Source organism: Eriocheir sinensis, chromosome 43, assembly GCF_024679095.1.
Source record: "Eriocheir sinensis breed Jianghai 21 chromosome 43, ASM2467909v1, whole genome shotgun sequence".
Lineage (NCBI taxonomy): Eukaryota > Metazoa > Arthropoda > Malacostraca > Decapoda > Varunidae > Eriocheir > Eriocheir sinensis.
The window spans coordinates 9,779,372-9,797,585 of NC_066551.1; the positions used below are offsets into that span (position 1 = coordinate 9,779,372).

The 18,214-nt window shown below is 44.5% G+C and overlaps 1 protein-coding gene across 3 annotated transcripts in view; it reads right to left on the reverse strand.

Moving 5' to 3' along the window:
* The window catches only part of LOC127010452 (bestrophin-2-like), a 71,316-nt gene that overhangs the window by 46,405 nt on the left and 6,697 nt on the right, over positions 1-18,214 (reverse strand). For all 3 annotated transcript variants that reach the window (XM_050884642.1, XM_050884641.1, XM_050884646.1), the window contains exon 2: positions 1-794. This exon is cut by the window's left edge and continues 226 nt beyond it. The gene's annotated coding sequence lies outside the window, so the exon portion shown is untranslated. The remainder of the gene's footprint in view (positions 795-18,214) is intronic.

Sequence of the window (18,214 nt, forward strand, 5' to 3'; positions counted from 1 at the left end):
CACGCTGGGTCAGTCTGACGCCCGGGGCCACAAGGAGCCACGTATCCGGCCGTTAGAGGCGACTGGCTGGTAATCACAGTGGCTCAGGATGGATGGGTACGTTGACGCAGTAGTTTCGTGGTTCGAGGCGAGGACAGAAAGTAATGGATGGAAGGAACTTGATATTAGCCAGGCGGGTGATGTTCGTTTCTTTCCCTTACACCTTACTTTCTTCTTAACTATTTGTGTTCAAGCGAATTTCTCGCTAATAAGTTTTAGGTAAGCAAATGAACGTTCCCGCAGGTCACAACACAGCAAGAAGGATGATCCATATAGAGACGAGTGACGGGAGTGGAAACGTATTGGACGGCGATGGCACTCACTATTTCTATATCACAGAAAGTTTGACAAATTGATGGCCTCTACGAGGACTGTCACGGACAAACAACACGGAGCACGATAAGGTGTGAAGGTTGTGTGTTCTTTCCCGATAACAACTTTATAACGTAACAACACCCGAGACGATAACGGAAACAATGACTGCCCAGTTAAGTTTAATTTGAGGACCAGCCAGGTACAGTGTTACTATGGAAGAATGTTGCTTGGAGGCAGTAGCGCTAAAATTACAAACGTAACGAGAGGTAGGTAACTATATAAAGGAGGTAAAGGACACTCATCCTTTGATCGGCGAGGGCGGCGGCGGCACTCGACCTCGTGTTTCCTGACAGGTGCGATGATAAGCGTAAAGAGTTTGCTCCGCCCTTAACCCGAGTGTCTCACAGGAAGTCCCAGAAGTGGAGGGATTGCGGCAGAGTCTGGAAGGAAACAGAGAGCAAGGAATCAGTGCCACCTTCGAAGTATCTGAACAAGCTAATGCTTCTTACCAGCTATTCTGATTTGTGGGAACACTTCACTCTTTTCATTTCCTACGGCATGAGGTTACTACTGCTGTGCCGCATTATTTAATATAACCCGCTATTTTCCCACAATCTTGGCTCATCATTTTGCTACCAAGCGCCATCTTGCCAAAGTGACCTATTTCGTCACCAATATTAATCTGCATAGTATTCTTGGGTCAAATAAGAACTTTCCGTACAACAACAACAACAACAACAACAATAACAACAACAACAACAACAACAACAACAACAACAAACACATGACCTTTCGGAAACCACAGAACTCCGCCAAGGGCAATACATGAACTCTGAGCACACAAATAGTGTAGAAAGTACAGACAGCACCGAAAACTTAACCAGTTTTTGATGGAGGTAATGATGATGATGAAGATGATGATAATGATGACATGATGATAATAATAATAATAATAATAATAATAATAATAATAATAATAATAATAATAATAATAATAATAATAATAATAAATAAAAAAGAAGAAAAAGAAAAATGAGAAGAAGAAGAAGAAGAAGAAGAAGAAGAAGAACAACAACAACAACAACAACAACAATACAATAATAATAATAATAATAATAATAATAATAATAATAATAGTAATAACAACAGTCTCAGAGAGCATTCCAAGCTGGGGTCCGCATCAACAGAAACACGGCCTCCAGTTACCACGACTACGCGTCAACACACTCGGCGCCGCAGCTGATAACGCGGGAACACATCCGTTCAACCTTATCTTATTACAGCCTCCACACGATATGCTCCTCGCTGCCTGATAAGAGCAATAACATAAAAAAAAAATCGAATATATGGTTAAGAAAAGTTACAAAGGAAAGCTCTAGACTGTTTGCAGCTATAATTTCTTTCGTTGAGGGCACTTGGCAAGGGTTTTAATATGATCTGTACGTACAAATTTCATAAACATTACTTGACATGAGAGTTTGGATTTTCCCGAAGGAGACGATAAGCTTTTACTATTCTATTCCCATCCTTATTACTACTACTATCATCATAACTACTATAATTCGTTTTCTTACACTTCCTTCACCCTACATTACGTTTGTTAACGATTGGCAGCGAGGCCCGAATATCACACAGCCCCCACGCCAGGGTACGCCGCAGGTCCGCCCTCTTTCCTCCTCACCGCTGGCCACGCTCTCATCCCTCTTGACATAATTATTTCCTCTGATCCCACTGGCGGCTGCTCCCCTGACGGACGCAATCTTTACAGTCTGCCTGATTTAGATCGACCCATCAAAATAGTTTGTGTGTGTGTGTGTGTGTGTGTGTGTGTGTGTGTGTGTGTGTGTGTGTGTGTGTGTGTGTGTTAAGGTCAGATGGTTAAAAATAGGTTAAAAAGGACATTACCAACGAGAGAGAGAGAGAGAGAGAGAGAGAGAGAGAGAGAGAGAGAGAGAGAGCTTGCATGCAGATGTTCGAGTAATTTAATTTAGCCTTGGTATACTAACACAACAAGCTGCTGAAACGCGAGAGCTTGGAAACTGTACCTCCAAAAATACGTTTATCTTACGTTTCAAGCTGGATAATAAAAAAAGGTGTAGGAAAGGTGTGCGAGGGATGTCACGATGCCTCCAGTAATTCGTTCAGATAATGCTCTCTCTCTCTCTCTCTCTCTCTCTCTCTCTCTCTCTCTCTCTCTCTCTCTCCTGCCCGACACGCTCTATCTCCATATCAGGTCACTGGGCACGCCGTGTTGCCTTCAAAACCCGCGTGGCTGAATGGAGTGTTGCTGCCGGTGATTGGAGGGGGCGGGCCTGGCTGGACGCCTCTCGGATGAATTACTTTTCCGGCCCCGAACCGATCAATAATGTATTCACGATAAGGCAGTGGTGAGGGCTCTTCCCGGCCACCTTTTTCCGGACACGGCCACTCAACTTATTTACGTTATCTATTTAATATTCTGTCTTTTTTATCAATCTAATTATTATTACATCATTATATCTATCTATATATTGTAAATAGGTCTCTCTCTCTCTCTCTCTCTCTCTCTCTCTCTCTCTCTCTCTCTCTCTCTCTCTCTCTCTCTCTCTCTCACCACTACTTTTTCCGTGTTTCTACAAAGATCGACCGCCGTAGTTCGTTTCAATAAGGGCAGTGAAGGAAAACATGGGAGTGACCTTCGACGTGACCTCTAGTGACGTGAACCAGCCAGGCGCCACCTCACGTAGGAGTGGGGGCGGAATCTTCAAGGCAAAAGTTAATGAAATGAATGTCCGATAGAACGACAACAGACCGACAAAGGATTTCTTTTTCGCTTCATGCTGCAGTTTCCTAAAAGCCGCCACAATGCCCATCACCCAGCAGGAAGGCGGCGTGTCTCCGGCCGTCAGCCGCCGCCGTGCCCACAAAACACGGTTCCGGCTTGCAGCAAAACGAAATTATACTCTTTGCTAAATGAAAATGAAAACTCTCATAAACTGGGTACAACTGGCTTTCATTAATCCTCGACCTTCACATGTGAATTATCACACAAACCTACTCCCTCCTACACACATAAAATAAAAAATAAAATAAAAATAAAAATCCACCTAAAGAAAGAAAAACAGTGGATACCAAACAAGTTTTTCAAGGCAAGTCCCTATCCCCAGTCCCTATCCCTATCCCCCCACACCCACCCGCTCTCTCTGGAAAACCCTGCCTCTGTGATAAGCTCGTCTGCCTTTGAGACGTAAATAAATGTGAGACCAACACGTTTATTACATCGCGGTTGACAACAACGGGTGGTATACAGTCACCTTGGTAGTAAGCGCCTGTCCGAAAGGTCCCGGGGAATGATAAATCAGCGGAGCAAGCTAAATCAATAAATGCGATCGTTCCTTAACAAAAGGTTACACTAAATTTTTTAGGTGGAATGATGCTGACCCAAAAACCGAGCTTGGCTACCTCTCTAAGACCCCGCAAGGTCCCGCGCCTGTGTCTAACCACGCCCATTACTGTGGCTTCCATGTACTTTACTAAATATAACAATGTTACTGTGTTACTACAGTAGGCTAGTAGGTAAAGAAAAATTAGGGAATAAACAAACAATTTAACTGATAAGTGCTTGAAAAGTACGCAATCAACCAAACAATAAAATGTATGATTACTAGGAGAGATTTCATAGTGGTTGCAGCCATCTGTACCTGATTACTGAGGACAAAGTCAGTCATGAGTAATTGCTTTGTGTGATCGCTGCGCTACTCCATCCGAGGGCAACACATTCACCACCAGGAGGACGACAGGCTCTTTTGTACTGCACAACAGAAGCGAGGAAGGATTTAACTCCTTCCATAAATATCTACAAATTTCGTATCTATTTTTTTTTTTACAGTAAAGGAAGCAGCTCGAGGGCAAAAATGATTGGGGGGAAAAAATCCTCAAATCACTACTCCAATAAGAGAAAGTGTAGATGAGTGGCCAAAAGAGAAGTCAATTTCGGGTGGAGAGGTTTCTTGATGCTCTCCTCTTGAAAGAGATCACGCTATAGCCAGGAGGAAATACAGACGAAGGAAGGTTAATCCATAATTTACCAGTGAAAAGGATGAAAAATTAAGATGCTGGTTAAGTCTCCCTTAAGACAGATGTGACTGTGTGTGTGCTCTCTCTCTCTCTCTCTCTCTCTCTCTCTCTCTCTCTCTCTCTCTCTCTCTCTCTCTCTCTCCCCCCCCCCCTCCGAACTGAATAACTCTTAGGTGACAACGATGCTGATTTCGCGGTTGAGGAGCCAAAACGATAGGCAGAGACTGACAGACAACCTTTCAGGCAGACAGACAGATAAACACAGATAGGCAGGTGTAGCTATATAATACAATCTAATTATTCATCCTCGTAAGGCAACACAACGCTAAAAATGCTTTATCTTCATCATTATTATGCAAAATTAGTCACATACCCAGCTGAAAACTTTACCAGCTATCTCCCTGACGCGGCCGGTAGGTAAACATCCATTACGAGATTACTATGGCAGCCGAGGGACTGGACGAGGAAATTCCGTGCTGCTGTAAGTGGCCCGGGGCATGGCTGTCACGGGGGGCCTCAGTGCACGCGAACGTCGCCAGGCTACGGCAGATGCGCAATGCAGGCAGAATATACATGAAATTGCTTGACGATCGCCGGCAATACAGAAAAAATATCAATAGGAAGCATCATTCTCCTCGTGGCAACAATAAATAAACTAAGAAATTCAAGTACTGTACCAATGAATAAATAAACAAATAAGTGAATATTAAAATAAGCATCATTCTCGTCGTGGCAACAATAAATAATGTATGATATTCGAGTTGAGCCATGCACATGAATAAAGAAACTAATAAGTAAATATATAAATAAGAACGCATCATATTCATGGTGACAAAATTAAACAAACGGGGACATTCAAAGTAAATCAGTGAAGAAACAAATAAATCAACAAATACACACAAAAAAGAAAAGAGAAACGAAAAAAAATCAAGACTTTACCAGTTACCCGTCACATCTTGTTGCAATGAAAAGAAACCCGAAACAAGAAACAACAAGACCAAGTTTTTTCCCCTCTTTTCTTCCCCAGCAAACTTCTCCAAGGATAACAAGGAGCGCAAAGAGGAAGGAGGAACGAAGAGGCAGCAGGCAGGAGGGGGAGGGGAGGGGAAGGAAGGGGCCGCAGACAAGCAGGTGATGGGCTTGGGCTGGAGGCAATAACACCCTTGACGCCCTCCATTCACCGGGCTGATGGGTGCGTAGGCTGGAGCAAGGAAAAAATATAGAAAAACCCTGAGAGAGAGAGAGAGAGAGAGAGAGAGAGAGAGAGAGAGAGAGAGAGAGAGAGAGAGAGAGAGAGAGAGAGAGAGAGAGAGAGAGAGAGAGAGAGAGAGAGAGAGAGAGAGAGAGAGAGAGAGAGAGAGAGAGAGAGAGAGAGAGAGAGAGAGAGAGAGAGAGAGAGAGAGAGAGAGAGAGAGAGAGAGAGAGAGAGAGAGAGAGAGAGAGAGACACACACACACACACACACACACACACACACACAGTGGATTTTTCACTGACAAGAAGCGGTTACTGACTTACTGTTCCCCGCTGAGCAAGAGGGATGGCGGAGGGGAGGGGGTGGAGGTCCCAGTAATACCCAGAGATCGACCAATGAGCATTGCTCCCATCGGAAGGTTAAGACGTGTCCCTGCCTCGTCCGGGTACCCCGGTGCTCGGGCAGGCCTTAAAGGGGCACGCTAGGATGACCTAGTGCCGCAAGGCAGGTAGCCCGTAAGGCGCGTCCCAGCTCGCAAGTGCGGTAGTGCCTGTAAGGCGAGTAAAGGGGCCCGCAGGGTACCGGGAGTCCCGTGGGCCAGCCCGTCGGGGGCGCGGTGCTGGCTAGAAAACATGGTTACTCTGTGACTGGCCTCCCCGTGGTCCCGCTGGCCACATTGTGCAGGGGTTATCCGCCTCCCTGGCCCGCAGAGGTAACAGTGTGGCTAAACAGTCACTTTGGCGCGAAAGCGGGCGCGCCAGGGTACATTGATACTTCTTAATCTCCCCGTTCTACAACCAGGACGGGGGTGCCTGGCGTTGTTGGTCCGGCAGAGCTATCCGTCTGCCGGATCGTAAGGGTAGCTCCCTTGGGTGCTCGCCAGTCGTTTGTTCAGGAGGTAGCTTTGAGTTTCGACATCCGTCGGCGCCATGCCAAATAAGTCGTGGACTGCCTCGTCCAGGTTTTCCCCTGGCAGGCGTGAAAGGGTCGCGCACGGGGCCACAGTGCCGCGCCTCGGGTGTCACTCTAGCACGCCGACTGGAGACTTGTGCGATAGAGCCCTTGGTGCGCGTAGTCTGTTATAGAGGCCCTGAACTCTCAACTGCGTAGCGAGAAAGCCGCGGGCACGCACCTCAAACAGCACAGGGCGCGCACACACACACACACACACATTCCCATCTTGTCTCGCCGGCTGCATGGATTAGTGACGCCCGCCATCGCCTCTACCTGCACCCCCGCCATCAACTGCGACCTGACCCTTTTTGACCTGGGGCTTAACACCTGACCCGCCACAAGGAAGACGACACCGCCTCTCGCAACAACACACTGCACTCCACCACCTCAACACCTCCCCCCCCCCCCGTCCTCTTCTATTTATCACAACTTTCCTACAATGTAAACCACAGACCCCCATACCCCTTTCATATTGCACTATTTCAACATTGTATTTTTAATGTGTATATTTTTAGCTTAACAGCTGCAATCATTTAATAAACTGATTATTATTATTATTATTATTATTACACACACACACACACACACACGCACACACACACGAGTATAGGATGATCAAGGCGTTAGTTAGGCAGGAGTCAGTAGCATCAAGGCGAAGTGAAAGCAGACACTGACGGGGAAGGAGACGTTCACTGATGCAGGGATTCCCCGGGGCAGCAGCGGCCACATTCCTGGAGCTCAGTCACCTTCCTGCTTCTCCCCTTCAAAACCCCCTAATTACACAGGTGTGTTTCATCTCCAGGTGATACTTTGTGCGGCATCCACCTATACGGCCCACACCACAGAAAGCAATGTTATAATGCAACTACTACTACTACTACCTTTACTACTGCTACTACCACCACCACGAGGTAATCCTAACCCCTTCACATTCTGCCGTATATGATACTAGGTTATTGACAACGAAACGCGTAACCAAACAAGACAAAGGGAGAGAAAAAAAAAGTCCTCATCACACACACGTGTCTGGGTAGGAGAGAAAATTGCGAGTGGGAAAAAAACACCTACATTATAATAACATGATAGTCGGGAGCAAAGAATGGCTGATCAAAGTGCGTCACTCGCCTTCGTAAAAACAACAACTGACGAACTCTGCGCAAACACAAACGACTCTTTGAAATAAACTTTTTAAACTTTCTTTTTCTTTCTTTAACCTGAAACAAACAAGACTCCCCTATCACGTGCGTGGGAAGCCAAACGCAGCAGATTGGCGAGTCCTGTATATTAGATTCTGGTGGATGTCTTCTCCCTCCTACACCTCCACACCGCCCTCCACGTTGGTTTGTTTACCGCAGTACTAATCTTCTCTCTCTCTCTCTCTCTGGTCCATATTATTAAACTCTTCCAAGCCTTCGTCCATCTATTTCAAAAGGCTCTCGCATAAGGTGTCAGGGTTTCCATTGGTGGTATCCTGAGCCTGGCAGAAGTTTGGGAAGGCTTCTGCGCCGCGAACGGGAAAAACCCAACGTAGCTTTTATCTGGCCTTGAAAAACATCCGTAACAAGACTTGGATAATACGAGTCTCTCTCTCTCTCTCTCTCTCTCTCTCTCTCTCTCTCTCTCTCTCTCTCTCTCTCTCTCTCTCTCTCGTTTGTGTGCAATAAAATAATGAAAATAAACTTTATTTTACCGTGGCAGCTATCAGGTTAAAAAATTACAGGTTACAGATAAATAACACAAGTAAAAAAAAACAAAAAAAAAAAAAAAAAACGCTTTGGGGCTAATGACTGCGAAACCTGTGGGATGAAGCAAGGCCTTCTAGATGACCTTGGACGATGGGGGTGATTGGGGTGTGGGTGGAGGGGAGTGCAGAGGGGCGAAGCAATCTCGGCAGATAACCTAGCTTATCATGAAGGTGCTAATAAGACCTGTATTTTTAAACGTATCAGCTCCTCAGTTCAACAGTTTGAAGAGCCTCTCGTTGAAGTTGCTGGGATTTGCATGGACCGTTTTGCGATCCTAGGCCTCTTTCACACGAGGTCACCGGTGGCCTCCACTGGTTACCGTCACTGGTTACCCCAATGTGAAAGGGCCATCGACTCGTGATGTTCCATTACAGGACTGTCAGTAGCAAGAATGGCATCAAACAAGGAGTTTCTTCTCTTTGCTTTGCTGGCCAAGGAAATGAAGAGACGGCCTAAAAGGAGAAGAATGCAGGTCCATGATATTCTATTATATACGGTAGGTGGACAGTGATGTGCATCATAAAGTTTACAGTGATTTATGTGCCGACGAGATTTTTTTTTAATTTCTTTCGTATGAACAAGCCTTCGTTTGAGTAGCCTCTCAGCCTCATAAGAAACATCACAAGAATTCATACAAACACTCCTTGCAGCCCAGCCTCTACGCATTCTTCACCTGGCCTGACTGATCTGACCTTGGAATATTCCACTGGTATGAAAATATGGTACAGAGCACAGACCCCATTTATCAACACCATATTCCATCACACCTGGACTTCCATTGGACGAATGTGGCGACCACCGGTGGCTCCTAATGAAAGCTCCCATTGGAAATAATCCTTTACAGTGAGTGGCGGCCACTGCCGGTGGCTGTCACTAGCGAATGGGCCATCGTCAAACCCGTTTGCGCCATTGGGCAACCGCAGTGGCCTCGTATGGGAGGTAACTGGTGACGGGCACCGGTGTTGTGTTCCTGGCTGCCCTCTGCTCCTGGCTATCCCCCCCTTTGTTTACAAACAAAAAGGTGGATCACTATGAACACGGATCCGTGTATGCAGCTGGTCCGCGTGTAGTGTTTTCCAGCACGGGAGGGCATATTTTTTTTATTCTTTCATAGGAAAAACATTCATGAATCCAGCACAGCGCTCTATTTTGAAAAAAAAGTGAAGTGAAGAGCAAATAAATAGCCTTCATACAGTGATTCATGAGTAAATTTACGGGAAATAGCATCTTGCTATAATTTCAAAAAACAAAACTGTCTTGATGTGCATACGTGCATTTTTTTTTGGGGGGGGGGGGCTAAAGGGCATCATAGGTTCATGGGGGTGGGGGAAAGCGAAGTGAGCAAAGTCATGTTGTCAGGGGACTGACAATTACTGAGAATTAGCCATGGATTTAAATTAGAGAAGTATACATTTAGGAGAGAAATTGGCAGGCATTGGTTTAGTAACAGGGTGGTGGGAGAATGGAATAGACTCAGCAATCACATAGTGAGTGCAGGGACGACAGCTTGTTTTAAGAGTAGATTTGATAGCTACATGGACGAAGATGACAGGTGGCAGTGGGGGGGAATCTGGAGGTGTCTTGTGTAGGCCATTCGGCCTCTTGCATCCTCCCTATATTCTTATGTTTTTATGATAATTTTAAACGACTTCTGCGCCATGAACGGGAAAATCACCAATGAAAACTTGGTGGTGAGGTGCGTGTGTGTGTGTGTGTGTGTGTGTGTGTTCGGCAAGGGGAAAGACTTTCACCGGCAAGCAATTTATGTATACTGTGCAAATAAAGGTGACATGACTCTGTGCTCCCCGGCCGCCAGAACCCTCCTGGAAATGTCTTCTGTTCCGACTTACGACCTTTTGGGGATGGTGTTTCATTTCATCTGGCAACTTTTTTTTTTTTGTCACTAATATCTTACATTTGTCATATAAAAAAAAATTTAAAAAGTGCAATTTACTTTCTTTTCCATCGTTTTGCTGAAGCCTTTGCAACTATTCGACGTATTAGTTTTGTTTATTGTAATAACTAACATTTATTCATCAATTCAATATGTCTTATTTCTTTCTTTCATTCCACTTGATCCAACATTTCATTTGAATAACCGTGACGTGAAAAATAAGATTAAGATTAGCCAAATAATATCATGGTCGCTTTGTGTGTTGTGATTTATTTCTTATTTGGTAACCTCGTGGAGGTGGTGGGCGGGTAGTCTGTATACAAGGTACAGTCATACATAAACATGTACATTATAATATACACATTACAAGTCAGCGCACGGACGTAGTGATCTCAAAGACCCGGGTTCGAGTCCCACCGCTGGCAACTGACAATTTTGTATAATCGCTGAGTGAGGGCATATTACCCACATGCTGTCCAAACCTTGAATCAACCCTTTTAAGGCTTCGGTCAAGCGGAGCATCGGGGTGAAGCATGGGCCAAGCTGCTCATGTCAATGTCAAATAGAATTTGTCCGCACTTAATTTTATTTCATTGGTTTTATTACATTTCTCTAGTCTGTATTCAATTACTTCTTTTCCCGTTGTCCAATATAAATCTTCAATTTACATCCTTCTCGTTTTTTTTTTTTATTGTCATGATTATTTGCGACATGATTATTCGTTTCCTGCATTATAATTTTGCAGTTTGTATAATGTGTTGTTCGTTTTGTCTGTTGTGAGAGTCCTAGAGTTTAGATCTTCATCACTATTTTGTAACTTTATGGCCTGACTTCCCTGTGTAATAGTTTGGCCTTCCCCTGACGCGTGCCCCGCCATGAAACCCAATGATGGGACGGTGGTGTCTCTTCGGTCGGGTGGGTGGCGCGCGGGCCGGCTGCGGCATGGCTACAGCTGTCATCTGGCGATCAAGAATTACCCTAAACCGAGCAAAAATTTCCCCAAATATAGGGAAATTCTTGCGTTTCTTGTTCCAGCGCATCAGATTTTCAAGAATCCTCCCAAATTATTGACAAGAATCGGGGGTCCCGCGCAAGCCGCGGCGGAGCAGGTACGGCCACTGCGTCTTCTATTTAGAACACTGATCCGCTCTATAGATCACTGGCCCGGATCTGAATCTGATCTGTATTCGCTCTGGGTAGGTAAATAGAACGCCTGGAGGCAGAGCGACAAATCAAAACAAAGCGTGCGCACGCGCACACGCACACGCACACACACACACACACACACATGCGTATACCTATGGAAGATTAAAAGACGCAATAGATAGTAATATTGTAATACTAATGCCACATAATTTATAAATCCAAGTCATAACAAGGGGGCTTGGTGTGGCCTGTATATCCCACAATTGTTATGTAATACTTCCATTTTACATCTTTACTGCCTACAAAACTATTTCTGCAACATCATCTTATCTTATTTGCTCCTCGCTCATTATGGGAGGCGCTCTTGGGTTGTATACTCGAAATAAACTCGGAGATGCTGAGTGAAACCGCATGAGAGCTGGACGCGGGTGTCGTCTGGTACAACCCACCTCGGCCTCTGGATCAGACAGATCAGGATCCGGATCACCCAGATCATGAGAATCCAGATCTCGGTGGTAAATAGAACACGGGTTCTCCAGCCAAATCAGTGATCTAAAACGGATAAAAGACGCTCCGCACCTCTTTAGGCCTATGGCGATGACCATTTCCTGAGCTTCCTATGGGTAACCCTGCCAAGTGGGGGTGGATATAGAGTTCACGAGGTTACTGTTGCGTTACTGCTGCACCACAGAACATTTTAAAGCATCATTGTAGGAGAAGTAAGAACTTTCCGGTATGAAAACATCATCGTCATCATTAGACAAGAAAGTGAAACGATGCCATTTGTCAATATTTTGTCGAGAAAAGGACGTTTTAAGAAATTCTGTCGCATGCAGTGACGCTCAGCAGCTAGGGAAATGTTCCTAATGAACTGTAGAACTCGTAATAGTGACTAGATTAACGCGTGTTCTCCTTGAGTGACAAAATGAGAAATAGTATTGATTCATCTAGTCATATGAACAAGAAAGAGTGCTCTGGCGGATCACGGGTGAGAGGTGAAAAACAGTTTCAAGTTTGGGGCGGGGGTCAAGAAAGCCAGATATCACCAGATGACGCCTTACGTGTTTGAATTTTTAAGCTTGTCCCACGAGAAAGCAAGCAGGCTACGCAGAGAATGAGGTCCCCACGCTGCCCGCCCTGCACCGCCTCCCACAACACAAGGCCTACTATTCTCCAGTCCTCCTGCCCACACTCGCCACTGCCGCCATTACCGCCGCCACCTGATCCACTCTACCTGTGTTATTTATGCTGCGGCAGGTGGGAGCCCTAAACACCGTGCCGTAAGACATGATACACAGAAAACGTCGTCATTTCAAAATAGTAACGATAATAATAACATACAACAACAACAATAATAATAATAATAATAATAATAATAATAATAATAATAATAATAATAATAATAATAATGATGATAACAATAACCATGAAATTTTCTTCGAAGTATACCAGTGCCTCAGATTCATTATACAAGAAATAAAAAAAAAGAAAACCAGACTCGAAATTATAAACATTAAAAAAAAAAAAAAATTTCATCCACTACCCTTGCCACTACCGAGACGCAAACCTCCTCTACGCGTGAAGAATACAGCCCCCCCTCCTTTCCCTTATCACCTGAGACGCAGCACGCAGCCCAGGTGAGAGCCGCCCCGCCACCTCACCTCCCCCAACAACATGTGTGACTCTCTCTCTCTCTCTCTCTCTCTCTCTCTCTCTCTCTCTCTCTCTCTTCGGAAGGATCATGACGGCGCGCACATTCTCACAATTATCTCTCTTCTCTGTGTATCTGTGTTTGAATACGTTTCTGCCTCGTTCGACCTTTCCCCTTAAGGAGGCCAACCATATTTACACATGATTACTGGAAAGCTTCAGCACCTCCCCTCGGGCACGCCTGGCTGCTGCTGCCTTCACAATAGAATAATGCATAAGGGAGAGGGATTACCACACCACGAGGCCATGCTTTCGTCAGGGGCTTGTGACGGGTTGGGAAGGGGCAAGACACAGCTTCAGACACTTTTAAATCACTCGTGTGCTGGCATCTGAGAACATGATCTGCAGCCACTCATCGTCTCATTGCAGCATCCCAGCCGGACCCTGAAGACAGACAGGCTTTGTACCGTGCACGCAACGCCTTGGGGCAGGAGAGGGATGGGGGTACGGAGAAGGAGAGGGGGAACAATCAAGGAGGGAGGTAGGAAAAAAAGGTAATGACTGGGAGCAAGGGAGGAGGAGATAAGAAGGTTAAGAGAAGGAAAAGGGGAAGAGGAGGTCAAGAGAAGGAATGGGGGAAGAGGGAGAGAAGGAAAGGAGAGGAGTAGACTCAGTAGAGGAGGGAAAGAGAAGGAAGGGGGATGAGGAGGTGCAGTTATATGGAGGAAGAAGTAAAGAGGGAGTGGGGTAAGAGGAGTCAGGAGAAGGAAAGGGGGGAGAGAAGGTAAAATATGTGGAGGAAGAGGTAGAGAGAGGGACTGGGGGAGATGTGATCAAGAGAGGGAAAGGGGGAAGAGGAGGTTAAGGTGTGTGGGGAAATAGGTAAGGAAAGGGAGTGGGGGAAGAGAAGGTAGAGAGAAGGAAAAGGGGAAAGAGGAGGTGAAATTATGTGGAGGAAGTGGTAAAGAGAGGTCGAGAAGGAAAGAAGGAAGAGGGGGGTAAAGTGTGGTGGGGAAGAGGTTAAAAGACGGAGTGGGGGAAGAGGAGATCAAGAGAAGGGAAGGGGGGAATAGGAGGTAAAGGTGCGGGGGAATATGTTAAGAAGAGGAGGCAAAGGAGACGGTGAAGAGAAGGTGAAGTGTGTGGGGAAGAGCATGGAATAAGAGGTTAACAGGAGTGGGGGGAGAGGAGGCAGAGGCAAAGAGTGGGAAGAAATGATGAGGGGAGGAGAGGGGGGTTAATTGGCGGGAGGCGGGGACGAGGAACAGGTGCAGTATAAGGTCAGGCAAGAAGAGCACAGCAAAAAATGGTGCGTCAGGTATCCAGGTGCTTCTAAAGAATAAAAAATGATGTGGCGAGAGGAGAAGGAGGAGGAGGAGCAGGTGGCACATGGAGAATAAAGGAGGAAAATATGAGTTAACAAGTAAAAGGAAAAGGAAACAACTTGAAGGAGGAGATAACAGAAAGGAAAAGAGGCAATACTGAGAGGAGTCTGAACGCAAGGGAGTGGAAGAAGTATGACGAAGGAAGAGAAGCAAGAAGAAAGAGGAGAATAAAAAGGAGAAAATGAGGAGGACAAATCAAGTGAACACGAAGACAATTACACTCCAGGGAACAACAGATGGCTAAAAAGAAGGAAAAAAAGAAAACCCCAGAAAGGGACGAGGTAAAAGAAGACACGGAGAATGGCGGCTGAGACGAAGGAGGAATAGAACGAAGAGAAAGAGAGACCAAAGGATTAGAACAAAGGTTTCCCAGCAGGAGGAGCAGGCAACACTAATAGTTATGCCGTAAATACGCACAACGCTGCACCAGACTGTACCGGTTTGTGGGCAGCAAAAACCTGTAATACATGCCTTGCCTTGCCTTGCCTTTCCCTTACGCTCACCACCTCCCCCTCCCACATGCCTCCTCAAAAAGCCGGTTTCACAGTCCAACACAGTGTCTTCGTAACAGCCCGAACCAAACTATAGAATCCCATACAATCCAAAACGGTGAGGCCTTCGATGCTACACTAAATACACAAGACTTTTCCTGTATGGTTTCGTCAAATTTGTGAACTTGAATATAAACACCAGACACTATACAAGGTCATTTCGAAGGCTCTGGTATTGGTCTGGGAGCTTACTAACCCATCATGGGGAACTGTGAAACTGGCCCAAAGTCCCCCACCAACGCCTACCCAGAACCTTCAGCCTAGCGTGTATTTGTAGCAGTGCAGTGGTGTGGTGTGTCTTTTCCGCGCGAGTATCTATAAGTGGACACGTGCACTGACGCAATGCACGCTAACAGAGGTGAGCGAGGGCCATGACAGACTGCAGGGTACGAGAATGAGGTGCCAGGATACCGGTTTCTCGCCCCACCGCCATCACCACAGCGACAGGCCGAGTGATGATGATAGCAGCAGCAGTGATGATAAAGAAGAGGAATAACAATGATAGCAACGAAGGAAGGATAAGAGGGGTAATAAACGAGGGGGTAATAATTATAGGTATTTAGTCAGGTGTATACTAGCGAGGCGGGGACAGGTATAAGGAGCACTTGTATTACTTCTGGTGTGTGTGTGTGTGTGTGTGTGTGTGTGTGTGTGTGTCGAATCTTTGAAGTCTGATATGTGTTCTCATTTGTCTGATTGCTGTCCAGATTAAAACAACAGAGACGACAAACATGCAAAATCAAACCTCCCAATTGGCAAACACACACACACACACACACACACACACACACACACACACACACACACACACACACACACATGAAAATGAATGATGAACTGGGAGAGGTTATAAAGGAAAATGAAAGTTTAAAGAAATTAGTCACCCAGGAGGAGAAAAGAGTCAGGGAGGAGGTATTGGGTGAAATGAAGACCTGGAAAGTGGAGAGTGAGAAAGCAAACGTGAATATTAGAGAGGTAATCGAGCAACAAATGAAAGAAGATAAGGAAGCTGTAGAAAAGGAAGTGGTTAAGGTAATAAAGAAAAATGAAGAACTAGTCAGGGAAGTTGCAGACAAGAAGAATAGTGTGATAGTATTCGGTTTGAAGGAAAAGACGATCACATATAAGCCTAAAAGAGACAAAGAGGAATTGAAATCAATTAAGGACTTACTAAAAAATTTAAATGATGACGAGAGACAAAGTATTCAGGAAGAGGTGGAGGAAATCCACAGGATGGGTCCATACACAGAAGGAAAGACCAGGCCAATAAAAATAAAGTTTAGATCACAGAAGGCGGCTGAGGATATTTTGTACAGAACAACTAAATTAAAGGAAACAGAAGATTGCAAGGATATATACATAAAGAAAAATATAAATGAAGAAGAAAGAAGGAAACGGAATGAACTACTAGCAGAGGCGAAGGAGAAGAATAATGAAAGATCTGTGGAAGAAAAGGAGATATTTTTTTGGAGAATAGTAGGGGACCGAATCAGAAAGTGGTACACAAGAGAGAGGATAAAGAAGAACGAAAGTTAGAAAAGATAGATAAGAGTAAATGTTTAAGAGTGATGTATACAAATGTAGATGGATTAATAACTAGTAAATTGGAACTGCAAGATTTCATAAAGGAGAAAGAACCAATGATCGTATGCTTAACGGAAACCAAACTGAACGAAGCTATTAAATTAGAGATAAATAAAAACTATGATATATGGAGGAAAGATAGAATGGGCAAAGGGGGAGGTGGAGTGATGATAATGACAAAAAAGGAGTTAGCAGTGAAAGCGGTAGAATACAGAGAAGGTAAAGCTGAAATTGCGAAAGTAAATGTGGAAACCAAAAACAAGGAAAGGTTGACAATTATAACCGCATATGTACCACCTAGAACAAACTCTTGGTGTAAGGAAGAGCACGACACTATGATCAATGACACTATACGGAGTTTAAGCAAAATGCTTAAGGAAAACAAAAAAGTTATGCTAGTTGGTGACTTCAATTGTAAAGAGATTGACTGGGAGATATTCGAGAGTAATAGTGGAGATAACGCATGGGGAGATAGATTCCTAAGATTGATGATGGAAAATCTTATGATACAAAGAGTGAATGAACATACAAGATATAGAAGTGACGATGAACCGGCAAGACTGGACCTAGCACTAACAAAAGGACTATACATCAAGGATGAACTAAGGTATGGATGTCCACTGGGCAAGAGCGATCATGTAACCATAGAGATTGATACAGAAGTGGAGGTTACTAAAGAGGACGAATCTTACAAATCAAACAGGCTAAACTATATTAAGACAGACATGGAAAACCTTCGGAAGTTTTACGAGAAAGTGGAATGGGATGAGTTACTGAGAAAAAGTAAAGTACAAGAAAAGTATGATATCTTTATGGAAGCCTATAACACTGGTGTCAAAAAATATGTACCTGTATACAGACCCAAAGTTAAGGGTAGGAAGGACTGGTTTAATGCCAAATGTGCAAATGCAAAAGCAAAAAGGGACAAAGCATGGAAAAGATTAAAAAGAAGGAAGAATCAAAGAAACAAAGAAGACTTCAGAATGGCGAGAAATGAATATGTGAAAATAGGGAAAGAAGAAGAAAAGGGATATGAGAAGGATATTGTGGAAAAATGCAGAGAACAGCCTAGGTTGTTTTACAGATTTATAAATGGGAAGACTAAACCGAAAGAAACAATAGAAAGACTGAGAGACGGGAATGTGGAAGTCAATGACCCTAAAGGTATGGCTGAGTTATTAAATAGAAAATTCCAGCAAGTCTTTACCAAAGAAACAATCTTTATTGAGCCACAAGAGAATAAAATAGAAGTTCATATGGAAGAGATTATGGTAAACAAAGAAGAGATCCATAAATTACTGGGAGAACTAGAAGAGGGAAAAGCAGTAGGACCGGATGGAGTCTCTGGGTATATTTTTAAAAAATGTAGAGATGAATTAATTGTTCCAATATACAACATCATAAGATGCTCAGTAGCAACAGGTACGGTGCCCAATGAGTGGAGAAGGGCTGAAGTGGTCCCCATATATAAAAGTGGAAGGAAAGATGAACCTTCAAACTACAGACCCATATCCCTGACAAGTGTTTTGTGCAAAATATGTGAGAAAATAATAAAGAAGCAGTGGACTAAATTTCTAGAAGAGCATAAGTTAATTACCAGCAAACAATATGGATTTCAAAAGGGCCGATCATGTGTTACAAACTTACTCAGTTTTTACTCAAGAGTGACAGACAGAACACAGGAAAGGAATGGATGGGTT